At 56.6% G+C, this 9094-nt stretch overlaps 1 protein-coding gene across 2 annotated transcripts in view; it reads right to left on the reverse strand.

The window, feature by feature from the left end:
- Positions 1–8360, reverse strand: part of TP73 (tumor protein p73) — a 60519-nt gene extending 52159 nt beyond the window's left edge. For both annotated transcript variants that reach the window (XM_047869980.1, XM_047869982.1), the window contains exon 1: positions 8162–8360. The gene's annotated coding sequence lies outside the window, so the exon portion shown is untranslated. The remainder of the gene's footprint in view (positions 1–8161) is intronic.
- Positions 8361–9094: the final 734 nt, after the last annotated feature.

A 9094-nucleotide genomic window follows, 5' to 3' on the forward strand; every position in this document is an offset into this window, starting at 1 on the left:
AGGGGCCTGTGTGATGCCATGGGCCTAGCTGGACGCTCCAGGGTCATCACCACCTCCAGGTCCCCGACTGAGTCACTGTCCCTTTGGCCGCGTGAATAACATGACCAGAGTTCTGGGGCCTTAGGACATGGGTGTCTGGGGGGCCCTCACTCTTCCAGGAGAAGGCCCAGGGTCGGCATTTACTCATTCCTGAGGCGGAAGGTCCCGCTTCTGCTGGGGAGACAGAGGGCACGCCTCTCTGCGGTCGGGCGGGGGGACCTTGGTGGCTGTTTGCTCAGCCGCCCTTCCTCCCTCGCCTCTGCGCCTCCTGCTCCCTCACGTTTACCAGCCACCCCTGCCTCACAAGGACGAGACCCCGGAAACGTGCTCGAAAGCGAAACAGCGGCCGCACGGCAGCGCACAGGCCGGGACGCCTTCTGCTCCAGCCTGACACCCGGCTTTCTCTGCACGGGGACCCTGTTGAGTGTCTTACAGGCCCTAGTCCCAGGCCCTCACATCAGCCCCACGAGAAAAACTACTGACCCCATCTTACAGCCCAGGAAAGGGAGGCGCGGAGGTCGCGTGACTTCTCCAACGTGGGGCAGTTAGAGGCTGGAAATAAACCCCGCACAAATCGCGTGACCGAGTCGCCTCCTCCAGGCGCACCCGGGCGGCACGCGTACTTCCCGTGTCTGTTTCTGTTTTTCACGGTTCAAGGCCGTCACTGGGCTCCTGTCTCCTGAGCATCAGGTGTCCGACCACCCGCCCTCCTGAGTGCAGGTTTCCAAACGTCGAGGGAAGGGGCTTGCTGGAGCCGTGGGGACGGGCTCTCTTGCCCCCCAGCTGTCCCCCCACCCCATCCCACCGTCAAGACCCGTCCCCACACCCCCCACCCCCATGAGCAAAGCCCGCTCCCAGGCCCTCGGCAGGGTGCCAAGGTCCGGTGGGTCCTGGGCGTGGCCCCCACCTGCCTGCTCAGACCCTGCAGGGAAAGGGTGGGCGCCCCCTCACACACGAGCCATGAATGAATGCGCAAATTAAGTCTTCAGTGGAATACAGCCTAGCCTCACTTCCGAACGTTTTTGGGAATCCGGAGAGCTCAGAAAACTGAGAGTTCTTTCCCTCCGTCTGGGGCGGACTCCGCTGGGCAGACGCAAACTCTAAACCCACTCAGTGTAAACGTTCATTGGCACTCTGCTGCAGGAACGGGGGAGAGCCGGACTGCGGGCTGTTTCCATCGAACCCCTTGGTGGTGTTTCTAAAATACAAGATTCATGGGGCGGGAGTGGGGGGGGGCCTGGGTGGCTCAGTCGGTTGAGCGTCCGACTTCGGCTCAGGTCATGATCTCACGGTCCGTGAGTTCAAGCCCCGCGTCGGGCTCTGTGCTGACAGCTCAGAACCTGGAGCCTGCTTCGGATTCTGTGTCTCCCTCTCTCTCTGCCCCTCCCCCGCTCACGCTCTGTCTCTCTCTCTCTCTCTCTCAAAAATAAATTAACATTCAAAAAAAATTTTAATACAAGATGCAGGTACTGTGCTACTCTTCTAAAGTATTCTTCCTTTAATCTGAATTCTGAAACACCAGTGGCCCCCAGTATGACACCCAGATGAGGGGCCCAGATGAGGGACTGTGGGCGGCGCTCTGGGACCACAGTGTTTCTGGGAGGACAGTTCTTCCTCTCATCCTACAAAAGCCAAGCTTTGCAAGATCACATGACTAAGTAGCACATCCGGGGTGGATTTGAGCCCCTTTCTAGCTGGTTCCTAAGCAGGGCCACCCTCACCATGATTTTGTCACCTTTTACCATCAAGAACTCTCGTCAATGGAATGCCTTCGAATAGCACGAAATTCGAAAGGTCACAAAGGGCAAAGCACTGGTCCACACCCCGCCTCTTGGATTTGGCAGGGCTGTCCTGGCCGCCAGAGAAGGGAGTTGGAGAGACAAAGCAAACGGAGGGGTTTTCACTACAGTAACTGGAAGAAGGAGAAAGTCAGTAACTCAAGCTCTGCTGGTCACTCACACTGATCTGGGGCCAGACAGTCCCGGAAACTCTGGAAAAGCAGCCGGCCAGGGTTCCCAGCCCTTTACCCCGTGCCACTCCCCTTGAGCCTTTCTTGTTTTAAAACATGCTGTCCCGGGGCGCCTGGGTGGCGCAGTCGGTTAAGCGTCCGACTTCAGCCAGGTCACGATCTCGCGGTCCGTGAGTTCGAGCCCCGCGTCGGGCTCTGGGCTGATGGCTCGGAGCCTGGAGCCTGTTTCCGATTCTGTGTCTCCCGCTCTCTCTGCCCCTCCCCCGTTCATGCTGTCTCTCTCTGTCCCAAAAATAAATAAACGTTGAAAAAAAATAAAAAAATAAATAAATAAAACATGCTGTCCAGAAATCACTCTCCTACACGTTTCACCGTGGAGAGCAAACTCTTTGTCTTATTCTAAATATTTTCAGAGATCAAATCGACCAGAGGGAGATTTGGACAGTGTTCTTGGAATTACCTTGACCTCAATCTTACAATCGTCTTTTCTGTTATTTTCACTAGAACTCATTATTTTGCGTTAATCCAATTAGCGTCCTGTTTACCAAATGCCTCATCCTTACATTTACGGCTTGGTCTGAAAGCTCAGGGAGACGTCCCCCCCTCGATGCCTCCTCCCTCGTTACTGCCAAATAATTAGTCAAGGAGCATCCCTGATCAAAAATTAAGAACCCAGAAGCAAGTTGAGGCTTGCCTTCCTCCGAAAGAAAAAAAACCCGACAAGAGATGCCTAATTACGGGGTTTTGCTGGTGGTCGGGGCCAGTGGGAAGCAGAAAACGGCCAGGAAGAGGGAGCGGGCAGTTGAGACGGTGCGGATCACAGCGGTTCGACGTGGAGCCGCCTCGATTTACACCCCAATGCCTAGCGGCCCTCACTCCGCTCCCTAACGCAGACCCACATTTGCATAGGGCAGGTGCCAGAGCGTTCGGTCTGGGGAAGCACCGTTCGGGTCTGTTTATTTAACTGTGCGCTCACACTTAGGAGCTTTCCCTCCTGACGGCTGCCACCTCTGCAAAAGTGACGCCTGTCTCTGTGGCAGGTGGCCCACAATCCTCACGCCCCCTCTACTCGGCGTCGCTTGGCGGGAGGGCAGGACCCACGCCAGGACCCGTCCCTCCCCCCTCCGCCCGCCCCCACCCAGCCCCGCCAGAGTGTGCACGGCCCAGGTGAGCCTCAGAAGACACACCTCTTCATGTTGCTCCTGCGGTGCAGACCAATGGAGGAAACAGAACCCAGAAGTCACCTCTAAAATCCCAGGAGACGGGGCAGGTGGGGTGAGGGGACATCCTCCCTGCCCATTTTAAAGGAACCGGTGCAACCCCCCCCCACCTCCCCCAGGGAGAAGCCACCTGCCCAATTAGCCAGAGGCTTCCCCAGATGTCCGCCCCCTCCCCCAGGGCTTGGCACCTCAGAGCAGCAGGTGAGCAATTACAGCCCCTGCCCCCTCCCCACAGGCATCCAGGGCCACAGGGAGCGATTCACCAGCTGGTGCTGGGCGGGCATCAGGGACAGGAACTTCCTGCACGCAGCCACTCTGAGCAGGATCACAAAGGAGAGATGTCCCTGGCTGCACCGGGTTCCCAGCCTGGCCCTGCGCGCTCGGGCCCCGCACCCTGGCTGCTGGAACGGCCGGATGGGCAGTGCCCAGGTGTTCTGTGCCTGCCTGGTGAGGGCGGGAGGGGGCTGCACCAGCCTTCCCTGGGGAATCCTGCCCTCCGGGGATCCCAGGTGAGTTCTCGTGGGCAGCTCACAGGAGGGAAAGGCTAGGGCCTCCCTAGGGAGACGGGGAGGCAGGCGGGCCCACAGCTCCCATACACATGAACACCCTGGGAACTCGCCTAGATCAGGACGGCCCTCTCAGGCTCTGCCCCCCACCGCCAAGCAGTCACAGCCACACCCTGATTTGAGACTTCTGGCCCCCAGACCCGGAGGGAGTAACTTTCTGTTGTTTAAGCCGCCCAGTCTCTGTAATCTGTTACGGTCGGTGCTCCAGAAAACCACCACAGCTATCAAAACGAAAATTTGTGACTTAAATCTGGACGTGTTTCTTTATGCATGAAATGACAAGGTCCCACCGCGGGTCTCATAACTCCTCATTTCAACTTGGTGACAAGCAGAAACGAAATTTTTTAATTTCTACGGCCACTGTGATGCACGGTGAAAACATCGGTGATTCCTCTCACAGAAAAAGTCACAGGCGCCACTAAAATAGGGGTTTGCTGTCACGTCCACAATCGGACGGGATGCTGAAATTCATGCTGCAGAAATGATACAAAGGTTTCCTCTTTCCCCACCGCAGGTCACAGCATCCCTACATTCCGGTTTAGATGGTCCCGCAGCACCAGGGTCGGGCGGTGCCCTGAGGTCGCCGCACTGCACGGGTGGCGGAGCCCCGAGGCTCCAGTCCCTGCTGAGCATTCTGCCCTGGAGCCCCGACTCCTGCACCCTGCTGTTTGTAACCTTGGGCAAGTGCGCGAGTCTCCGACAACTCCACCTCCCCTCTGTAAGCGAGCACCCACTCTGCGGGCTGTGAGGATTACAGGGAAAGAATGTACCGAGCATTCAGCTCAGTCCCAGCTTGAGCCACCGCTCGATGTTAGGTATTATCAGAGGTGTCCAACCAAAACTTGTTTGGCTGAAGTTTTTTTTTTTTTTTTTTTTCTCTTTGGGTCTCTGATTTAGGGCAGCGTGTCCCGGAAAAGAAAGCACTTTTGATGAGCAAATGTCTGCTCTGCTAAGGAATCCTGGTCAGAGTGGGCAGAGGTGGGGGGGTGGGGGGGTGGGGGGGGTGGGCGGACAGGGGGGGCACATGGAAAGTTTATAACCACTTGTGCTTGTCTCTTGGAGCCCGCTTGGCCATGACGTGTCTTTAACTTGAAGCCCAGTGAGCAGAGGGAACTTTTCTAGAAACCAGAATCCACCTTCCTCTACCTAACACACAAGGAAAGGACTTGCCAGGCGTCCCACGTAACTTGCTTCAGAGGCAACTTGTCAAGGAGACGTGGTTGTGTGTTTTGATGTGTCCTCTGCGTTTGTGAAAGAAATCCGGGCAGGACCCGGACGCACTCGGCAGGGGTAGGCGGGGAGGGGGAGGGGGAACGGGTCCATAAGAAAGCCGGTCCCACCTGGAGAGAAGACCCTCGCCTAGGGTGGCGAGGGAGATGCCATCTGCTCCTTTCCCCTTTCTTGCTCTATGAAGGTAATACATGAGAACGTGACATGTTTTAAAAACATTGACTGGTCACTCCCACAGAAATACCCAAACTGGGAAATAAAGGCGTACGTTCCCCTTTCATGGGGGCCGGACGGAAGAAAGCCACTTGGAAAATGTTTCTGCCTTTCTGGCAAACCGGAGGTTCACCGTGTGGGCGACGTCTTTTTTCCCCCTTATTTTATTCTGTTTTATTTTATATTTTATTTTATGTTTTATTTTGTTATTTTATTTTATTTTATATTTTATTTTATATTTTGTTTTATTTTATATTTTATTTTGTATTTTGTTTTTATATTTTATATTATGCTTTATTTTATATTTTATTTTATCTTATTTTTTATTTATTTTATGTTTTATTTTGTTATTTTATTTTATATTTTGTTTTATTTTATATTTTATTTTGTATTTTGTTTTTATATTTTATTTTATATTTTATTTTATGGTTTATTTTATCTTATTTTTTATTTTATTTTATTTTATTTTTTTATTTTTTTAATTTTTTAAAATTTTTATTTGTTTTTGAGACAGAGAGAGACAGAGTGCAAGTGGGGGAGAGGCAGAGAGAGAGGGAGACACAGAATCTGAAACAGGCTCCAGGCTCTGAGCTATCAGCACAGAGCCCTACGCGGGGCTCGAACCCATGAACCGTGAGATCACGACCTGAACTGAAGTCGGACACTCAACCGACTGAGCCACCCAGGCGCCCTATTTTATTTTATATTTTATATTTTATTTTATGTTTTATTTTATCTTTTTTATTTTATTTTATATTTTATATTTTATTTTATTTTTTATTTTATACTTTATATTTTATTTTGTTTTATTTTATTGTTATTTTATTTTATATTTTATATTTTATTTTATATTTTATTTTATTTTATTTTATTTTATTTTATTTTATTTTACTTCATGTTAAGTGACGTCTTTCATACAAGTATCTAGAGGGTAAATTCCCCTCAAAACTGTCTCCCACGTGGATGAACATGCCGCCCCCACCCACCCTCCCACCCATGAGATGAGATGGTTCCCTTTCAGGTATCAGAACCCGGGGGGGGGGGGGGGCGGGGGGGGGGTGAATGTCTGCCTCTCTCCCTATGTCCTCAGGCTCTCCACCTCCACCCTAGCTGTGTCTTCGCATGTGCTCAATGTTACAAATCCACTCCCAGATGTGGGTGGGGCATACTCTATAAATAAATCCCGAACTGAGGCATCCTGGAGGCAGTGCCCCTGACTGGGGCCATCAGCCTCCGCCCAAGCCCTGGGCAGATTCCTGCCTGGATGCCAGCCACTCCATTCCCTCCCAGGGGAGACCTGCTGGCCGCCCCAGAGCTGCCCCCACGCCCCGGCTCCTGGCTCTCCCAGCTGGGCAGCGGCACCTGGAACCATCCGCCATCACTTTTGAGCCACTTCGTGAAAGACAGGCATTGCCTTGTAATTGGGGAGAGGGGATTCGAACCCCAGCATTCTGACTTCCACATCCCCCTGCTTAATCTCTGTCTCAGACTGGCCTTCCCATGGGCTACCCTTCAGAAATTGGAGAGACGACACTGTTCCCCACGGCCTTCACTAGAAAGACAGCGAGTAGGGCATAAGCACTGCGGACAATCTACAAGTGCCAGCTGCTGGGCCAGCTCACCTGCGGCAGCCCCGGCCGACAGGCCGCTGAGCAGGCACAGCCCTGCAGCCTCTTATTTTTAAAATCACACACACAATCCGTGAATCTGCATGTTGCAAAATCTCAAATTGTTCTCAATGCAACGCCTTTTTATCTTTAATGGGTAAATCAAAAGATGGGTGGCTGGACCTAACAGTAGACCCCAGCCCTGGAATGCGATACATTTCCGTACTCGTCTTCTTCCAAAGGTGATTATGAAGTCTATACAAATAAACGAGAGCAAACAGAACCAAACCATTGTGCTAACGGTTCCCAAATGTCCAGTAATTTAATAAACAATCGTTGGGACCGATTGACCTCCGGTCAGAAGTTAACCATGCACTGTCTCCCCGGTCCCTTGCTGGTTGACAATGGTCTACCTGTCACCCGTCTATTTATGTAGCCATGTGCACACTTTCTGCATATCCGGTTAGGGACCAGACAAAAATGCAAGCTGAGTAAGAAGGTAACGATAGCTCCCTCCCTCCAAAGGCTGAAAGGACAGTAGATGCGAGGGAAGGAGGGTAGGGAGCGAGGGAGCCAGGGCAGAGGAGCTGCTTCCCCAGGGTGGGCCCGGGGCCTGACTCTGCTCCTCCTGAAACAGGCTCAGAAGACAGGCCAGGCACCCTTGGCCAGCTCAGAACCACCTGGAGATGTCCCTCTGGAACCCTGGCTCTTTAGTGACTGACCCCATGGATGTGGCTTGGTGGTCACGCCCAGCGCCCAGCGCCGGGGTCCAGGGGAGCACTGGGTCTCAGCCTCGGGGAAGTGGGGAGTAACGCGGCCGGATTTCTACAGCCCTCTTGGGTGCAGACGGAGCGAGAGGGCACCGGCGGGGAGGAGCTTGTCAGCGACAGGGACGCTCACCAACTTCCATCCGCACCTGCACTCCGACCCGGCCTCTTCCCCGTCACCTTCGGAGCCTCCCCTCAGACGCTGGGTTGGAGAGGGGTCAGCTAGAGGTAGGCCCTCCGGGAATCCCAGCGACGCTGTCCCCCCCCCCCCCCCCCCCCCGAGCCACTGCTGGCAGGCCCCCCCCTCCCCCCATCTCCTCGCGGGCTGAACTCCGGCCACTTCCCTGCCCCCCGCGCGGCGTCCCAGGGGCCGGTCGGACCCCGGAGGGGTGCCCCACGTCATCCTCTCTCCCAGCTCCTGCACGCTCGCCCCCTCCTCGCAACCCCTAGCTTCTGAGCCCGTGTGCCCCCCAGCCCCGCGCTCCGGCCCCCGCAGGCCGCGCGGCGCCACGCCCAGGCCCCGCTCGCGCGGGCTCGCGGCGCTTCCTACCTGGTGCAGTCGGAGCCCGGGGGCATCGACGCCGGAGTCGGCCCGGCAGTGGGTGCACGGCGGGCACGGGCGGCCCAGGCGGGTTATATGCGCGCGCGGAGGGGAGGCGCCGCGGGCAGGGGCGGCCGCGGAAGTTAGCGCCTGGCGCCGCCGGCCGGGCGGGAAGGCAGCGCGGGCCGCTCAGCGCGGCGGGAGGAGCGCGGGCGGCGGGGCCGGGCCGAGGCCGAGGTGGCCGCCGGCGCCCCGCCCCCCCAGCTGGCCGCGTGCGAGTCGGGGTCCCGGGCGCGCTCTGCCCCGCCTCCTTCCCGCCGCCTTTTGGCGCGCGTCGCCCCTGCGGAGCCCGCTGGGCCTCCTACCCCGGGCCGGACGCAGGCGAGATGGGGACCGCGACCCTCGGCCAGCTTGGGGGCCGCGGGCGAGGGCGCGCGGGAGCGAGGGCGGGCAGCCAAGCAGGCTCCACGTCCCGACGCCTTGCTCCCCCCGCCCCACCCCACCCCATCCCCCAGACGCCGCATTTTCCCGACACCCCGGGCGGCCCTCCCGCCCCCACCGGCGCTGGGCTCCTCCGTGCGCGGGGCGCTCAGACCCCCGGGAGCAGGGGAAGAGCCGTCCTGGTCCGCGGAGTGTCCGCCCTCGCTGCCGGGAGCAGGGGTGAGGGGCGCGGTCCCAGGGCGAGGGGATTGGGTGGGGTCGTCTGCGCCGGTGGGGCTCCAGTGAGACTCTGAGGAGGGCGCGCCATCTATACTGACACCGAGCCGAGGTCACGGCCGCTCCCCGGCCCCGTTCGGCATTGCGGATCCGCGGGGACCCTCTGGGAACGACTGTCTGGCCCCAGCCCACACTCATCCTGGGCGGAGGTTGTGTCCCTTGGCCCCTGGGGAGGATCTGGTGACGCAAACACTCCCAGGTCGCGGCGCGCACCCTGCTCCCTCC

The sequence above is a fragment of the Prionailurus viverrinus genome, chromosome C1 (assembly GCF_022837055.1).
Source record: "Prionailurus viverrinus isolate Anna chromosome C1, UM_Priviv_1.0, whole genome shotgun sequence".
Lineage (NCBI taxonomy): Eukaryota > Metazoa > Chordata > Mammalia > Carnivora > Felidae > Prionailurus > Prionailurus viverrinus.